Source organism: Rhinolophus sinicus, chromosome 11, assembly GCF_057876585.1.
Source record: "Rhinolophus sinicus isolate RSI-liver-muscle chromosome 11, RSI-T2T, whole genome shotgun sequence".
Classification (NCBI taxonomy): Eukaryota; Metazoa; Chordata; class Mammalia; order Chiroptera; family Rhinolophidae; genus Rhinolophus; species Rhinolophus sinicus.
The window spans coordinates 6,434,757-6,452,739 of NC_142511.1; the positions used below are offsets into that span (position 1 = coordinate 6,434,757).

The following is a 17,983-nucleotide window of genomic DNA, read 5'->3' on the forward strand; positions in this document are numbered from 1 at the left end:
AGATACTGTATGTCTCAGGAAATCGACAGACTATTTGAGTTATTCTAACCCTTACTTTATTAAATATCAAACTTCCAGCATTTGAGTCAGGTAGGTTTTTGGGATACAGAGGAAGGACCTTCTCAGGGAGGGGAAACACAGCATCGTTAACAATACTCAATCGTCCCAGCGTCTGCAGACATTTAAATTAGGAAAAAGGAAAAAAGAAAAAGAACTTGAGAGAGAGGGCCCTTTGGCCAAATGTATTTCTCAGGGTAGCTTTTGGATCTAGATGGACAAATGAGTGCACAGGAATTGCAGTGGGATGGAAAGGAGAGTTTTAAACTAAAGGAGACATTGTAGAGCTCAAATCATTAGACATAAACTTAAATCTTGCTGCCCTATATTCACTTATTCATGCAGTAACATTTGCGGATTTCTTTCTAGGAGCCTAACACTATGCTAGGTACGATGGAAGATGTACAAAGGCATGAAGCAGGTTCTCAAGGATTCTCTAGGGGGATAAAATATTGCACAGATTTACCTAGATCAGGTTGAATATTAGGTGACACAAACTTAATAGAAACAGAGTGCTTAGGACACGGGGGAAATTTCCATGTCCTTTCTGGCTGCAAGATCTAGGAGGGAGGAAGTCGACAGTTCAAGGATCAGTACAATATTTGTAGAGGAAAGCGAGTTGGTTTGTTTTCTCTCTACCGAACGCAGCTTGTACGCCTGTTTATTACCCAATAGGATGGAGAGGTCCAGCTGAGGGCATGTTTTCTTGATATAAATACCAAGCAGGCTGAGCGCTTTCCCGTTGGTTCCCCGCGGGTTATTCCCTCTTCTACGTCCCCCGAGTCCCACAGAACCAACCAACAAGGGAGCGTTTCCTGAGCACACGATACCGTTCAAGAGGCGCAGACAAGAGTAACTGGAGAGGAGAATTCGTTTTCTTTAAGGTGACGTCCCTGAGGATGACTGCGCGTTAATGAAAACGTGTAAACCAGGTTACGAGCAAGGGCACAATCGCCCCCAACTCGGAATTCGCTAAGGACTCCGTACCCGCTGGCGGGGCTTGAGCCCACTGCGCTCGGGCTGGAGGCCGCCCCTCAGCGAGCCCGCGCGGGCCGGCTCAGGGCGCGGACACCGTCCCGGCGGCTCTGAGGGGCGGTGGGCCTCTCGCCCCTTCCCGGGTCCCTCCTCTCATAACCCGTGTTCTCCGCGGGCTCACGCTCGCCCCCAGCCCATCCGCGGCCAGGCCGGGCCGTGCGCGCCGCCGCCCCCAAGAGCGCGCACGCCGCGCCGAGGGGCCCGGACGCGCGCGCTCCCGACGCGCCTCCTCCTCCTCCTCAGCCCGCCCCCTCCCTCGCCTCTTCCTGCCAGCGGCCTCCCCCCTCCCTGTCCGCTCCCTCCGCCCGGCTCCCTCCGCCCTCCCGGGGCTCTGGCGGCCGCCGAGTGAACGGGACCTACCCGGCCGCAGAGCGCGGGCGCCGGGTGGGACGCGGGCGCCTGGCAGAGTTGTTGCGGCCCTGCCGGCGGAGACGTGAGAAGGTGAGGCGAGGGCGGCCTCCTAGGGGCCGGCGGGCTGACGGGCGGCCGGGAGCGACGGGCCGGGCCGGGGGTGTTGGCGCCCGGTCTGAGCCTGGTGTGGGTTGAGGAGGGGGCCCGGCCGGGGATGGGGTGCAAGAGGACCTCGGGAGGAGGGCACGGGGCGAGCTCCGGACTGTCGATCGCTGCCCGGACCCGCCGTCCTCCCGAGTGGCCGCTGCTCGCGGCCGGGGCGGGCGGGGTCGCTGCCCCTCACCTGGGGGCGGGGTAGTGACTGGGGCGCTCGCCTCCAGCTGTGCCCTCCTGACATTGTCGCCGCCTCTGCCGCTGCCGCGTCGTGGCTGCTGCCGGGTTCGCAGTCCCAGCAGCCCCGCGTCCGGGTGTGTGTGGTTAGGGTATTTTCTTGCTCACACTCAGGCTTCTGAGAGTGACCGTGTCCGGCCCTCGCACTCCCCCTGTCTCCGCCCATCACTTTGCTCCGCTCCTACTGTGGATGCTGTGGTTTTGCCGTCTGGGTTGGGCTGCATCCTGGGCAGATCTGTACCTGCAAGGAATGCCCCGCTTCAAAGTTGACCGCCTGGCCGTGACAGACACCCCTCGTCCAGGCTGTGGGCGCTCAGTGCCCTGATAACTGAGTCAAACTTTCTGGGACTTGGCGAGTACTTTGCACTGGTCGCCAACGGCGCAGGGTTGGGCAGCGGTGCGTCAGCATGTGGAAAGGGGCCACCGGCCAGCGGGAGGTGACTGGGTGCGAGGGGACTGGACTGACCGGCTTTCTGATCCCAGGGCAGTGTGTCCAGATGCTTGTGTTTCCGCTTTGTGCCTCTCAGGATTATCTTAGAAAACGTACCAGAACTTAGGTGGCCAGTGGCAGAATTGAAGATTCATGCAACTGAAGGGAAATGCCAAGCAATTAACACTGCGATAGAGAGGAGAACTTTTGCTTGCTTGACAGATTTCAGCGCCGACTGGAAACTGATTTCAAGGCCTGCATTTTTCATACTGGAAAGTTGAGGCATTCTTAATACATTTTAAATTTTCTTGTGCATGGGGGGAAGTACGTAATTGCTTGTGTTGCAATTCTGAAAACACAATTTCACGAAAACCTTCTGACTTTTTTCGTGATAGTGTTTATATTTGATTTCTGCTGCACTTCTGCAGATATCTAATACTGTGACATCAGAAGATACAAACAGGAAGTTTGCTTGTAGTCAAATTGGAAGTGGATTTTGTCCACGGAAAATATTGGTCCAGAAGTTGTTATCCCTGGAAAACTGGCCTGTGATTAACTATCTCAACAGATAGTCCCGTATGAAACTGGTGATGAAATTGTAAAGGAGAAAGACCAGATGAATTTTATGTATACACTGTCATCAAATTGTATTAAATGCTTATCTTCTTGGGGAGTTAGTTGAGACTCTGAGTAAGTGGTATCTACCATGTTTCCCCGAAAATAAGACCTAGCCGGACCATCAGCTCTAATGCGTCTTTTGGAGCAAAAATTAGTATAGGACCCGGTCTTATTTTACTATAAGACCGGGTATAATATAATATAATATAGTATAGTATAGTATAATATAATATAATATAATATAATATAATACCGCATGTTATATTAATTTTTGCTCCAAAAGATGCATTAAAGCTGATGGTCTGGCTAGGTCTTATTTTAGGGGAAACACGGTGTATTAAATCAGTTCAAAATGTGCTCTGGTATTATGTATTAATAAATCATCTGGGGAGAATTGGATGTAGTTGGGCAGTGGCTATATGTAAATATATAACCTACTTTGTATTCTGGAAAGCTGGAAACAGGTAGTGGAGTAGGTCCTAGTACTATTGAGACATATAGTGAATATACCAATCAACATAAAAAGCTGTGACTATAAATATATGAAGTATTCTTGGGGATTGAGTTATTTGATGACAATTTTTGTATATTGTAGTTGTAATATTCTGAGAATTTTTATTCCTTTGCTATTCGTTTCATGATTAATATCATTTTCTTTTCACTTTAGTAGGTATGATGTTTTTTATTAGAATGACAGAATTTTCTTTGGCATATGAAACAGGAGTTTTCATGTTTATCAGCTCACTAATTCTAAACTTCTGACTTCTAAAAGCTCGTACTTGAATTTTTTTTCTTTGTCTTAACCCATACTTGAACTTGCTAAATTGCTGTATATTTATTTGAGCTCAGATGTTACAGTATTAAAGCTGAAAGTCTTTTTATCCATTCTTTTGGAGTAGTCAAAAGAAGGAATTCTGTTGTGCAAAGTAAAAATATTGTGAGTGGGAGAATAGCCAGGCTTCTAGAGATTAACTCTGAAGAGAGTAGTAGCTAAGTAGCAAAAATGTCTAGTACTGAGGGTGTAGAACTGGGTCTGCATTCCATTGTCTTGAAGTGGTGTGGGGCTGACTGGCTGGATAGAGGGTGTTTGGAGAGTGAAATCGATATTGTAGCCTGTGGGATTCCCAGGCACAGAGCTTTTTTGCTATGTCCCACAAGTTTCAATGAGTTGCTACATGTGTACAGCTCATGCCTTATATAAATAGGTCAACCCCTGGGTCTGAAGATGACCAGCCGTCCAAGGCTATTCCAGCCTCTGGTTCTTCAGAGATAGCTCAGAAATTTCTTATGGAGACAGTTTTATGAGCATTTGCCGTCACAAGCAGTGGAGGAAGAGAAAGTACAGCCTTGAGCCTGAGTTATGGTAAAGCATATTCAAGTTTTAAGGAGAGATTTAATATGGTGAGCATGGAGACTTGATTTGACTCTTGGCTTTTCAGAGTGAGGAATAATTTTCACTTTATGGCAAGTGTTTGCAGTTGGGTATAAGGATGTGAAAAAAAGGGGACTCTAATAAGGAAGAGTTAGTGGAATTAAGCAGAACTTGTATCTCAACATTCTCCTTTTCATATTTCATTTACTTTCCATATTGTACTCATTCAACAGATAGGATGCCATCATTGTTTAAGTATAGCAAGTTTGTGCTCATGCTGACTCCTTTTTGGAAATTTTTTTCTTTTTTTTTTTGGTGTAATTTTTGGGGATTTTCCTGGGAAACTTCTAGGCACATATTAATATTTCAGTTCATTTGGAGTTAGATTTGGGCAAAGATTATTAGTATATTTGAAATTCTGAGCCTTCTTGTTTTCTAAATAGCCTTAAAAATAGAAAACACAATTCTTTATAAACACTCATGAAAAATCTGGTTACAGACTGTGTTGTGATAGACATAGGACAGCCAAAAATATATTCAAGAAACTTCCCCTTGTCTCACCCAGTTTAGTAAGCTTAAATAAGAAGTAAGACAATAAGAAAGTATTTTTTTTGAGGAAAAACCTGATTTTCCCAGAATATCATGTCTAACAACTGTTTGCTGTGATGTTTTTCCCCTTGTCTATTTTAAATTCAACGAATACTGTCAGTCTCTAATCCATGGCAAAAACTTAATTCCAGTAGGGAATTCTCAGTAAGGAGATCTCGTTGACTGATGCAAGTGTATGCTGGAGAATTTGGCTGGGAAACATCAGGTATGGAAAGTTCCTTTTTTACAGTACTTTTTACAGTACTGGTTTTCTCTACCCAGGTTCGCAGAGGGGTGGGGGCAAGGGTACAAATGTCACAATACTTGTATTTTTTTCATACTGTAGATTTCTTCTTCTTTTCATCCTTGTCTGCCCCCAACCCTTGAGTAAAAGAGCCACTGCTACTTGTAGGAATATGTTGTGTCCCTTAGGTTTGCAGGCTGAACAAAAGTTGAGAACACTGGCCTTTCGCTGATACTACTTCCCAAGCCAAATTTCCACTCTCTGTAATTTGCCTTCTGGTGATGTCAGTAGGCATCTCTGTTAACTCTCATTTTTGAAGAGAAATACAAATTGTGGTGGTGAAGAGACTACATATGGAACCAAGAGTAAGATTTATTGCATTGTGTAGTATACAGGGAAGAGACTAGGTGATTGTTTAGCGGAATACTTACTAAATTGTTTTGACGAAATTGTTTTGACTCATAGTAAGAAATATTAATATGTATACCCTGATTCAAAACACACACACACACACACACACACACACACACACACACACACGCATACACAGATGAAGTTGAAAGAAAAGTTTGGCGGAACGAGGTCCTTTTCAGGACCTTGCTGGAGCTGGCTCGTCATGCTGGTTTGCAAGGGCAATTATGCCTTTCTCTTCCCACTTTGCTCCATGTTCAGTGACATCATGTTGGTAGCTTGAAATTGGCTATGGTGGGAGTATTTATACCAGGGAAATCAGCAAATGGTAGATTCATTTCATTAAAAAAAAAAAAAAAAAAAAAGATGAGTTTGGACCCCAAATTGATTTTACAGCCAGCTAACGTAACAGCCCACAGTGGTTTAGACCTCCTCCTCACTTTGCAGATATACACCCTAAGAGACTGAAGTTCAAGGTCACACAGGTAGTTATTAGCAAAGCCACGTCTCCAGACTGCTAATGGGCTTCTCTCCTCGCTTTCAAGCTTGACTCTAGTGGGCTTCTCTCCTCACTTGACTCAAGCCATTCATGAAGCTCAGTTGGAGTGTCTAATATTTGCAAGACATCGTGTTTAAAACAGTTTGAGTAGAGATGAATAAGGCATGAACCTTGCTCCTGTGGGGGGTTTAATATGGAAACAAAGATACGGCAGAAAGGAATATGTGGCAAAGAGATAAAGATAAGATGCTAGCAGTTTAGAGAAAGGAGGGAGAGATTACTTGTAGTTGAAGGGTAAGGGAAAAGGTGACTTTTAAACCATGCTTTGAAGAGTGCGTAGGATTTGGACGTGGTGAAATAAGACAACTAGTGTGGCGAGAAAGGCCTTCCTGGACCAGGATGATCAAAGGCCTGGAGGGAAGAGCCAGGCAAGAAAGAGTCAGCAGCAGATGGTGAAGAGCCTTGACTGCCAGCTTTCCTTTCTGCTTTTCAGTTGATCTTTCATTTTTGTCTTTGGAGTCACCCAGTGCGTCTTAACATTAAATAAACTTTATATGCTGTGCTCCTGATTAGAATGTGACCCTGAGAGCACTTAGGTATTGATCCTTAGAATAAAAGCTGAAGGGAAAAGTATCAGTGTTAGAGAAACAACCTTGAGCTTTCCAATCCTAAAACTGTCGGAAAGGGAACAATATTTTCTTTGTAAGGAGATACCATTATTTTTTGTTTTGCCAAATAGACAGCATCAGATTGGCTGCAGCAGAGCAGGCAGCAGTTTTGAAAGTCTTCTCAAAGCGCCCTCTATGCGTAAAATGTGATTTCTAAATGACGGGGTCTTAATTTTTGGAGGCAGGTCTGGTTCAGGCAGAAAGGCAGTTTATATAGATCCCTGAGCTGACCAGCTTTCAGAATTTAGGGCAGCAAGGCTGCGCATTTCATACCACAGCCTGCTGTGATGGATTGATAGATGCTTTACTCTGAGAAGTTCCTTGGATTTTTGTCCCAGCCTGTGTGACTGAGGCTGTTTTGAAGTCCTGGATGGAGCTTGCCTTATTCCACAGGGGAATTGGGTGGCTAGAAATGAAGATAAATGCAGTGGGTTGTGCCTGTTAATCACATTGAAGCACTGGGGTTAGTTCTCAGGATTTTCTGCCTGCTTTTGATTTCACACTTACTGCTTCTAATTAAAATGATGCAGTCAATTTGAAGACGCTCTACTCTCTTTGACCCACTAGTTCTATAAAGGTAAAAGCTTTTTAGACTGTTGCCCAGGTGACAACACATACAAAGACTGTTGGAAGTGTGTGGAAAATTTTGGTAATCTTGGTAATGAAGTTGCTATAGTAAATAACTGCTCGGTTGGTAAAAAGCTGGGTTACTTCTGGATGGTTGACAAAGAGTTTTGGATGAGCTTTGGTTCCAAAATAAGTATGAATTGTGTCTTTGCCGTACTGTTTTCCTCATTTATTTAAGCTCTGACATGTAAAGTATATTGTCCTGTCATTTCAGGAGGTTTCAGCAGTTGCATCTGAACTGCTCCACAAGCTAGCACACCCAGTAGCGTGATAAGAGTAAGATGTGGCCTGCCTCAGATACCACACACCGGTTGAATGGAGTAGCTAATCACATTAGCACAGAGTTGTTTTCTTTTCTTTCTTTTTTTTTTTTTGAGACGTGTTAGGCTTCCCAAAATGAGTTTGTTAGAACCCTTCCAAATTTTCTATCATTTTTTTTTTTTTGCAATATAAAATGTATAACACGTCCTTAATTTAAACTATGCAAACATTTTCTAAGGATATATACATACACATAGTGTGTATGTGTGTGTGTGTATGTACACACACACACACCCATTAGTTGTTGGAATTTGTGGTGAAATTACTGTACCTGGCATTGACTGAAAACAGGTGTCTGACCTTTGAAGACTGTCATGTGAAATAGCCATAAATATGAAGGTTATGCAAACCCAAAGGGAGTTTTTGTATGCCAAATTCCAAGAAAGGAGCACATTTTAAAAGGGAAGTGTGGAATTCACTCATGTACCAGTGAATCATTTTTCAACCTCTCCTCTACCCCACATATACACTTCAACATTTTGCCCTCATTATTAGCAGTAATCAAAATTACAGGACTTTTAAAAACAGACTTCCTCTGCAGAGGATGCAAATAACAAACACTATTTTTAGAAAAAATACAAACCTGTGGTTTTTGTTTTTAAGGTTTAAGAGACACATAACACTAGTTTTTGATAAACCGTATAGAGTCTTTATTCTGTGCTTCAAGATGTATTTGTCATTTTGAGGCCCTCTGCTAACGAGCATGATGTAAATGCAAATGGTTGTTAGCGAGGTTATTAGGTATTTCCTTGAGTAGCTTGTTTCTTTGTAGTAAATTAATTTTGTTCTGACACTTTCAATAGATTATACTGTAGTGAAACGTCAACCATTAAAGGGAGTCTATACATATACTAGCAACAATATGGTTTCTTAGGTGGTTTTACAGGAATTTTGTTATTTCGGCAGCTATCTGCCATCAGATCTTATTCATTTATTGTTTTAGTTCCACAAACTTCTTCTCTCATGAACTGTGTTCTTTCATTTTAAATCTTTGTTTCATATTTGTCCTGCTGTTCATGGCCAAGTTTGGACTAATGTTTTGATTTGCCTTTGTCCCAGTCTTTCTGTACAAAGACGTATTACGGTCCATCAAATTGGTACTGAATTGTAATTCAGTTAATGTCTCCTTTCCTCTATCCATTTTCCCTCTCAGTATTCTAGAACTGACTCTAACACTAACCCAAGCTTCCTGGTAGTTAATGAGAAAATGAAATTAGATATTATTATCCAAATCCTAGGACCACCAATTTGCCAATACCAGTGAACCTATAAAATGTTTATGCATGACTTATGCAGCTTAATTTTTCACTAATGAGTTTAGGCCTCAAGGTTTTTGGTTTTTTTGTGTGTGTGTGTGTTTCTAAATTCTGGCCTGCATTTTATATTTCTTATCAACATTGTCGATAGTTTTGATAGATGAAACAGGTTTCTCCTGTTGCACTTGCTTTCACAAACAATAAAATAGCAATCTCTACAATTTGAAGATACCAGGTAAAGTTTTTAAAAGATAATCTAATAATAGTAGGTTAGAGAAGCCAGTTTGTTTAGCAATTAATGTGATACTTTCCATTTTACGTATAAATTTCCTTATTTTTGCATGCTAATTATAGTGAAACTTTATTATGTTCCACTGAGCATTTGCTTTTCTAAGTGAGAGCTTTAGCAGTTTTGTACTTTTGAGAATTTTGTTTGGAAGAGGATTACAATAGTAGATTTTAGGAATTTTGGTTGGTTAAGGGGTGACTGGGTGGGTGAAGAAAAGTCGTGATTAAGGTGCAGTCACTAGAAAAAACATTTTTGGTGTTTTTAGACAATGTAGGTAGAACAGAGGACCTTACTTCTTGATCTAGTGCTGCTCTGAGATTCAGAGAGAGTAAGTGATTTGCTAGTTTTTTTCTTTTTGCATAATAATAATAATAGTGAACTAACGTTAATTGAGTGTTTATATGGGTTAGTTATTATAAGATCATGTGCATTATCTAGTTGATCTTCACAAAAACGGTGTGATATAGGAGCGATTATAATATTCCCAGTGTGCAGATGAGGAAACAGGTTTAGAGAAGTTCAGTAACTTGCTTAAGATCAGATAGGTCTTAAGGGGCAGGTCTCTTTAGCTCCGAAATCCGCTGTAGTGACTCTCAACTCCTGCTCTATGTTGCTGATTCTTTACATGGGGATGATGATACTTTCCTTGCCTGTTTCATGGGCATGGTTATGAGAATCAAAAAGGGTGAGATTTACCAAAGAACACCTATAAGTGTGCCTGGTGTTTTCATTTTGCTGGATAGTTTTTGAGAAATCAAAGAAATCTTTGAAGTAGATAAGCACATATATTACTCTGTAATCACTAACGACATAAAATAAGTCAAACAAATGAATATTTGAAAGGCTGCCATCTGCAAAGTAGAAGACGTCCATTGTGTGTGTGAGTCCAGAGGTTCAGTGAGTAAAAGGCGAAGGGAGGCAGACGTGTAGGGTGTATTGAATAAAAAGTGGACTGGATTGTTTCTAGCAACCTGAACTCTTTCTGCAATGAGGAGGAGCACATGTAAACAACATAGGTGACCCTAAGGTCCTTCCAACATTAAGAATCTATGAGACTTTGTAATGGGTGAGTTTCCTTCTATTCTAATACCTCAGAATAGCTAGATACACTCCAAATAACATTTTCATTTTAGTTTGGATCATCAATAGTCACCATTCTTTTTGATTTTAGTTTAGTTTCAGGTGTACAGAGCAGTGGTTAGGCATTCACGTAATCTATGAAGTGATCCCCCAATAAGTCCAGTGCCCATCTGACACCCTACATAGTCTTTGCAGCATTATTGATTATATTCCCCACACTGTACTTCACTTCCATGTGACAAGAGTCACCATTCTTTAAATGTCAATTTCTTGCCCTTAGGTTGAACAAAAGTTACAGTTGCCTGAGAAAAATATAGTTAGGTATTTTTGCCCTCCCCCTGTAAGAGAAAAATACGTTTTTGAGGGTACAGTGACTAAAACAGCTTAATCGTAGGTTGTCACATGCTTGATACTTTTCTTATGACTTTCCCTTAAATTTAGATTTCCTGAGTGTGTATTTTCAGAAGAAAGTTAATATCATTGTGGGTATGAAAGGTCGTTTTTATTGTATGGAGTGTTACAGCTTTATGGCTTTTTATACAGTTGATTTTATTCTCTGGCATTGTTTATTCGACAGGCATTTGTAAGACAGTGTATGGATTTAGTGCTAGGGCAGCGGAGATAAGAAAGCGTCTGTTAAAGACCTGACAGTCGTAGCGGAGAAACAGAAATGCAGTGGAGTGTGGCAAGGATGGGGCAGCTTCCAGAGCATTCTGTTTTCCTCCTGTTGTGATATTAATACTAATAACGTTGTATTGTAACTTGCCTGTTTTTGCATTAGACTATAGGCTTTTCAACAGCACAAATCTGTTTTGTTTGGGGCCCTGAAATTGGTGTGCCCTCGGTTTGAATCTTGGTTCCGTGTGGCACCGGGGAAGTTATCTGTAGAAGGGGATAATAGTACTCATTACACAGGGTTATTTATCTTGAGTAAGTTAACAATCATAGAGGAGACATAGCAGTTCTTGGCGCATAACTCAGTTCGCGTAAATGTTTTCTTCCCCTTTCTTGTTGTGTGTCTGGCGCTTAGGACTTTCAATCATACTTTTTTTAAAAAATTGTATTGGGGAATATTGGGGATCAGTGTGTTTCTCCAGGGCCCATCAGCTCCAAGTCGTTGTCCTTCAGTCTAGTTGTGGAGGGCGCAGCTCAGCTCCAAGTTCAGTCGCCGTTTTCAATCTTTAGTTGCAGGGGGCGCAGCCCGCCATCCCATGCGGGAATTGAACTGGCAACCTTGTTATGGAGAGCTCGCGCTCTAACCAACTGAGCCATCCGGCCGCCCCTCTGCCAACTCAGTGGCAGCTCATTGTCTTTAATCTAGTTTGTGGAGGGTGCAGCTCACTGGCCCATGTGGGAATTGAACCAGCAGCCCTGTTGTTCAGAGCTCGCGCTCTAATCAACTGAGCCACCTGGCCTCCCTCAATCATACTTTTTAAGTGAATTCGTGAGCTATATGTTAGAACTGAATTAGATCTATCGTCTATCTATCTATCTATCTATCTATCTATCTATCTATCTATCTATCTATCATTAACCTTATTAAATGAAAATCTCTTAAAATGAATAATAACTAGTACATAAAAATACAGTCTTTGAGTTACATGGGAGCAAATTATTTTGTCTCCAAGTTAGATTACCAGCCTGAAAAACTTTGTCCAGCCCTTGTCAAGCTTGTAATTGTTTTGATGGCAGTGGGTTTCAAGGAGGTGGAAAAGATTGTAGAGTTTCTTTACCTGGACTTGCTGCTTTCTGACCTTGTCCGTTTGTGTTGGTGGCTGTGCCTCTCATTGCCATCGTCTTGGCCTTTTTATGAGGGGATTGTTATTGATCTATTTTTTGGGGAGGAAGGAACCCTGAATCTGACAGACTTACTAACTGTGTGACCTTGGGTAAGTAATCCTACTTTGGGGTTTATATATCTGTAAAATGAAAGTAATAATACCTCATGACTGTGAAATTTAAGGAATAAAATAGGTGTCAGGTGCCTAGAAGGTACTCCGTACATGTTGGTATTCTCAGCCCTGCTACCAAGGTGGAATCCTCAGTATTCCTTGTTTAGTAGTAACTTTAATTGACTGCAAGAAACCAAGAAATAGGGTGAAGGAGAGAGAATTGGGTGACCTGGGGAATGAGGGCAGAGAACCTGTGCCCTTGACCTCCAGTGGAAGACGAGGACGGGTGTGGGGGGTGGGGGGTGGGGAAGGCATGTGGCTTTCTGTGAAAGGCCAATAGGTGGAACCAGATTGGATCAGATGTGGCATAACATCTATATTCCGGCTGAAAACCTGATAAACTGAATGGATGGTAGTTTGGGTTTCTTTTAGTTATTAAAATGCTTACTTGATTAGAGAATGATTTTTTCTGATTGAGCTGAGTCTAATTTATTCAAGGCTTATGGACTGTTGAATCGTTTTATGATAATGTGTTAAGACATTTCAAAGAATGAAGTTATTTTTTTTCCCCTTTAATGTCACAAGCTGTTGAGGTCTATATGCTGCTATGCTAGTGGTATCTGCTATTTCATTGCATCTCTGCTGTTGGCAAGGCACCATGTTAGGTGCTGTGAAGGAATGTAAAGAGGTATGAAGCATACACCACGTGTTTCAGGAACTTGGCTGTGGTGGCGAAACTAATACACACATGTGTTAAAAATAACTGATTTTTTAAAAGACCAGCATTACTGACAACAAACAAACATATTCTCTGAGTCCAGTATCCCTAGCATCATTTGTTTAAAGATAAATAGTTTCGCTGGGAGACTTTCTTAGGCTGCTGTGCCTGCCAGTGTTACAAATTAATAGGAAAATTGGAAACTGAAGTTTTTGGCTAATGTTAATCTTTCATCTTATTTGAAAATATTATAATTGTCTTGTAATTTCTTCACTAATATCGTCTACGGATTTTAAAAATTATCTATACATCTTAAAGTGTCTTTATTTTGATACCTTCAAATGTGATTGTTGAAAAGTTGGTAAATCGTTCTATGTATCATTCCAAAGTAGATTAAATTAAATCATCATGATTTAGATATTTTCCTATGACAGCATTTTATCTTAATTTATGTATCACTTGAAAAAAATCAGATTAGTGCCATATTTGTTATTGAATTTGCCTGCAGTATCTTTCATACTTAAATGGTCACGTTTTGATCAAAAGAAGCATCGCTTTCACCCCCTGCTTACCTTGCCTAATGTTATACTTGGATATCAGTGACTCTCTAATCAGAATGCTCTCTCGTTCGAATTTCCTGGTGCTGACTTCTCCTTGTCATTCAGATCTCAGCTTTCTCCATTTTCTCTGAATCTTTCCCAAGCCACCCAGTCTGAAGCAGTCCTTGATCCTCCAGGCTTGCTCTGCCACGGTGCTTTATGTAGCGTAATTCAAAATACTTACCCCATCACAGAAACTCTCTCCCTCCCTCCTTTCTTCCCACTCCACAGTAGCATGTAAGCTCCTTGAGAGCAAGGACTTGCATTTCACTTCTGATGTCTCTAGAGCTTTGAATAAAGCACTCAAAATTTTGTTTATTATTGAATGAAGCAGAAATTCTTGCCCCTACCCAGCTTTAAGGCTTTCTTGAAAATTCTTTCACTTCGTTATCCCTGGGTTTCTTCCTCTGCAAAATGGGTGGGGGATTGAAGAGGAAAGAGATTGAATCAGGATAACTCTAAAATCCCTGTCATTTAAAGGCCTGCCATTAGCTTGATGTGAGCTATGAGTACTGATCTAATGGAGCTGCTGAATTTGTGCTGAGCTACTTAGTTTCTTACTATCTTCTCTTGAAACCAGTAGTACATATTTATATTTGCAAAATGACTGACAGCACTGGAGAATCCACTCTGATTGTAGAATGAGGTCTCTAGATTATTAAAGAGATTACATCTGCAACTTGATTTCTGCTCTGATGATCAAATTAATTAAGATACATTTCTTTGGCATATCCAGGTATTAGGTTGAATAGATCTTTCTGGTATTGACTCTACAAGGAAATTTGACTCATGTCAACTTTTTAATTATTTTTAATTATGAGAGTTATGTATATGAATCATAAGTTGAGGTAATATTCATATAAATAAAATGGGAGTTTATATAAAAAGTAATGTTTGTAATAATTTCTGGGAGGCAGTGGGGATTGTAGATATAAACTATACTTTTTCATTTGGCCCATATGACTAGAATTTTAGGCAGTTGGTCCTTTCATTCTTTACTTGGGAAAGCATTGTAATGAACAAAAACATTTTTGAAATGGGTTGAGGAGATAAGCAGACAGTTGATAGCAGAGGAAATACAACCTATAAGGAACTGGTTGGTTAGATCTTATCACTAATCAAATAAATGTTTATTAAAGCAAAATAAAATACTATTTTATGCCTATTTAAAGTTTTTTGAAAATAGTAATATGTAATACTGGTTATTGTTTGGAGTTAATGGTTAGAGTTTTGTAAAGCAGGGATATGTAAATATTGCTAGTGGATTATAATTTGGCAGTATATATCTAGAATTGTTAGACTATTCATAACCTTTTAATAAACCTTTGATTTAGTAATTTAGAAATTGAGAATATCCTAAAGCAATAACTATAGAAAAAAAGGAAAAGATAAAAAAACAGGTGTTGCAGGAGAATATTCAGAGCATAATATTTATAGTAGCAGCATATTGGAAGCAACTTAAATTTCCAACAATGGGAGACTTTAAGTTATGATAGATACACTTATTCTGAGATCTATTATGTAGCATGAAAATAATTACAATTAGCATAAAGAAATACTTATACATTTAAGGAATAGTGAATATAATCATTTAAAGTATATAAGGACAAGATGAGGAATTCAGTAGAATGCTAATTGTGTTAGCATGATAGGATTATGGATTTCTTTTGTTTTCTAAATTTTCAAAATTTATGTAACCTTTATAATGAAAAATGTGTAAACTCAGGTTTTGCTACCTTTGATAATTTGTTAGTATAACTGTGGTTGCTAGATTTAGAAAATAAAAATACAATGTTTGAGACATACTTATACTAAAATTTTTTGTTTATCTGAAATTCAAATTTAAACTGGGTGTCCTGTGTTTTTTCTGATAACCCCAAGTGTAACGTATTTTAATTATAGTTAAATGTTAATTGAGAAATGTTGGGACACTCTGCTTCCCAAATAATTCTGTTGTTTTTAATTCCATTAACTTAAAAAAAAAACTAGGATTATTTAGCTGGAAGAATTTTTCTTATGGTCTAGTTTTATTTCAGGACTAGTTTTTAGGTGATGCTTGAAGGAAATATGCTTCAATGTTTGGCAAAAGTAATTAAAAAATCTTATTGTTTAACAAATGTATATGATCATTTTTTGTGTACTTAACACAATGATAATATTAGATGCTGTTTACATTAGGTAGAAGGATGGTGTGTGAAGCTATCAGTCTTAAAAATAGTGGCATTTCTGCAATGAAACATCACATATCTATATCTGGGAAGGTGCTTTCCTTATAGCACACTTATTAGTCGAGTGTTTGAGAGGTCAAGAAAGTTGGAATAGTAGGAAAGGGGAAATAGGGCTGTAACTACTCTACTTTGAAAACTGGGACTTTTTTTGTAAATTTCACATTTGAAGTGAAAATAAAATGACATTTATTAAGAAATTCCAGCAGTTTTCTAAGTCTTAAAGGAAAAAATAGATAATCTTTCCACAGAACAAAATGTCATAACTTTTTGGTTTGAGAAGTATAATATGAAATTTGGTTACCAGAGGGGAAAGTAAGGGAGGGAGGAGGTAGCAAAGGGCAAAGGTGGTCAAAGATATGTTGATGGAAGGAGATTGGCTTTGGGTAGTGAATACACAATGCAATATACAGAGGATGTATTATAGAAATGTACACTTGAAACCTATATAATTTTATTAGCCAATGTCACCCCAATACATTTTATAAAAAAGATTTGGGGATCCAACTCAAGATAAGTCATATGAAAATGAAGATTAGTAATTATTGTTGATGGAGTTAATGTATTCACACTCAAGGCCTTTGGTGTACTAGGCACTAAGTGACCAGGTAGAGACCCTGCCCTCATGGAGTTAATCGTTTCAGGAGGTTGTCGGGATTACAGTGCTCAGTGATAGCACAATGACAGCCCTGATGAGCTGAGCTGGTAGCTCGGAGGAGGGCCATCTTACCCGGAAGAGCGATGACGTCCACGTTGAGAAGAGTAGGAGTTAGTCATGGTCATTGACGTGGGTTGCTGGAGGGTGAGAGCAGATATGAGAGCTCAGAGGTGGAGAAGAACATAGCACATTTGAAGAATGAAAAAAGAAAGCTCAATGTGGATTGGACAACAGGTGGTGTAAAGATGAGCAAGGGCCAGGTAATGCTGGGCCTTATATCATTAAGAATTTTGCGCTTTATCCTAAGAATAGTGTGACATTAGATTTCTGTTCCAGAGGGATTATTTTTGCCTGGGTATATAGAATGTAAAAAATAAGGCTGGAGTCAGGAAAACCATTTAGAAAATTATTACGACTATCCAGGTAAGTGAACTAGGGTGGACGTAGAGAGGATGGAGAGGAGTGAACAGATTTAAGAAGTTTTTGTGAGATAAAATCAATAGGACTTTGTGATATATTAGATTTAAGGGTGAGAGAGAAGGAGTCACTGATTCTTGGGAAGCTTTACCAAGAGAGATTCAAGGAGGAACAGAGTTTGGGGAGAAGAAAAATATGACTTCAGGTTTTGATGTCTATGAGTGAAACACTGTAGATGTCTATAGGCAACTTGACATATGGTTATCGTAAAAGTTGATGTCTGGGTTTAAAATGCGCTTTTTATGACTAAGTGAATAGAGTAGAAGAGGCCCAGAACAGAATTCTGAGGAACTCCCTTTTGGAAATGGAAGAGGAACTTAAAAAAAAAAAAAAATAATAATGTTTGTTTCTAAAAACTTACATACTTATATATATTTTTTCTGTTTATTTCTATTTCTGTTTATTTTGTTTTGTTACATCTCTTTCCTATATTAGATTGTAAGCCCATGAGGCAGGACCATATCGCTTGTTGACTTTCCTATGCGTAGTATTTGGCACGTAGTATTCACTCAACAAACATTTGTTCAATGAATAATTACAGTTTTCTCTATTATTGTATTTTGAGTCTTTTCATTGTAGGTATTCAGTTTTGGAATCTCTGTTTTATTGAACGATCAGTTTTTCTCTTTAAATCAATATCATCTAGACATGTTTTCTTTTAACTTTTTATTATGGAAAATTTCAAATTTATAAGAAAGGAAATAGTTTACTTAATATACACATAACTATCTAAATTGAACAATTCTTCTGTTTGTCATCTTCTTTCATCTCTTTGTTTGGTGTAGCACTGTAAATTACAGAAATTGATTTATTTTATCCCTAGATATTTAAACACATCTCTCAAAAATCACATTTTCTTACATAATCACAATCACATTCTCACATCTAAATGAACAATTTCTTAATATCATAAAAAAAATTTGTCACTTATACCAAAACTTTGTGTTAGTTCACTAGAGCTGCCATAACAAAATATCACAGCTTAAACAACAGAAATTTCTTTTCTCACAGTTCTGGAAACTAGACGTCTAAAATCAAGATGTCTAAGACCCAGTGTCTTCTGAGGTTCTCTTTAAATCTGCAGTGACATTTTACCCATCCTTAGTTTTCAAACGTCATCTTATATTCTTGTTCCTTGTTCTTTGAGATATAGTTTGTTATCAACTATCAACTTTTGA

At 39.6% G+C, this 17,983-nt stretch overlaps 1 protein-coding gene across 2 annotated transcripts in view; it reads left to right on the forward strand.

Annotated features, from left to right (window-relative positions):
• The first annotated feature begins 797 nt into the window (after nucleotides 1-797).
• The window catches only part of RABGAP1L (RAB GTPase activating protein 1 like), a 424,365-nt gene continuing 407,179 nt past the window's right edge, over nucleotides 798-17,983 (forward strand). Inside the window, exon 1 of one of the 2 annotated variants that reach the window (XM_019725918.3) lies at nucleotides 798-941. The gene's annotated coding sequence lies outside the window, so the exon portion shown is untranslated. Of the gene's footprint in view, nucleotides 942-1,339; nucleotides 1,534-17,983 lie in introns of those variants that run through there. The other variant, XM_019725841.3, reaches the window with a different exon arrangement.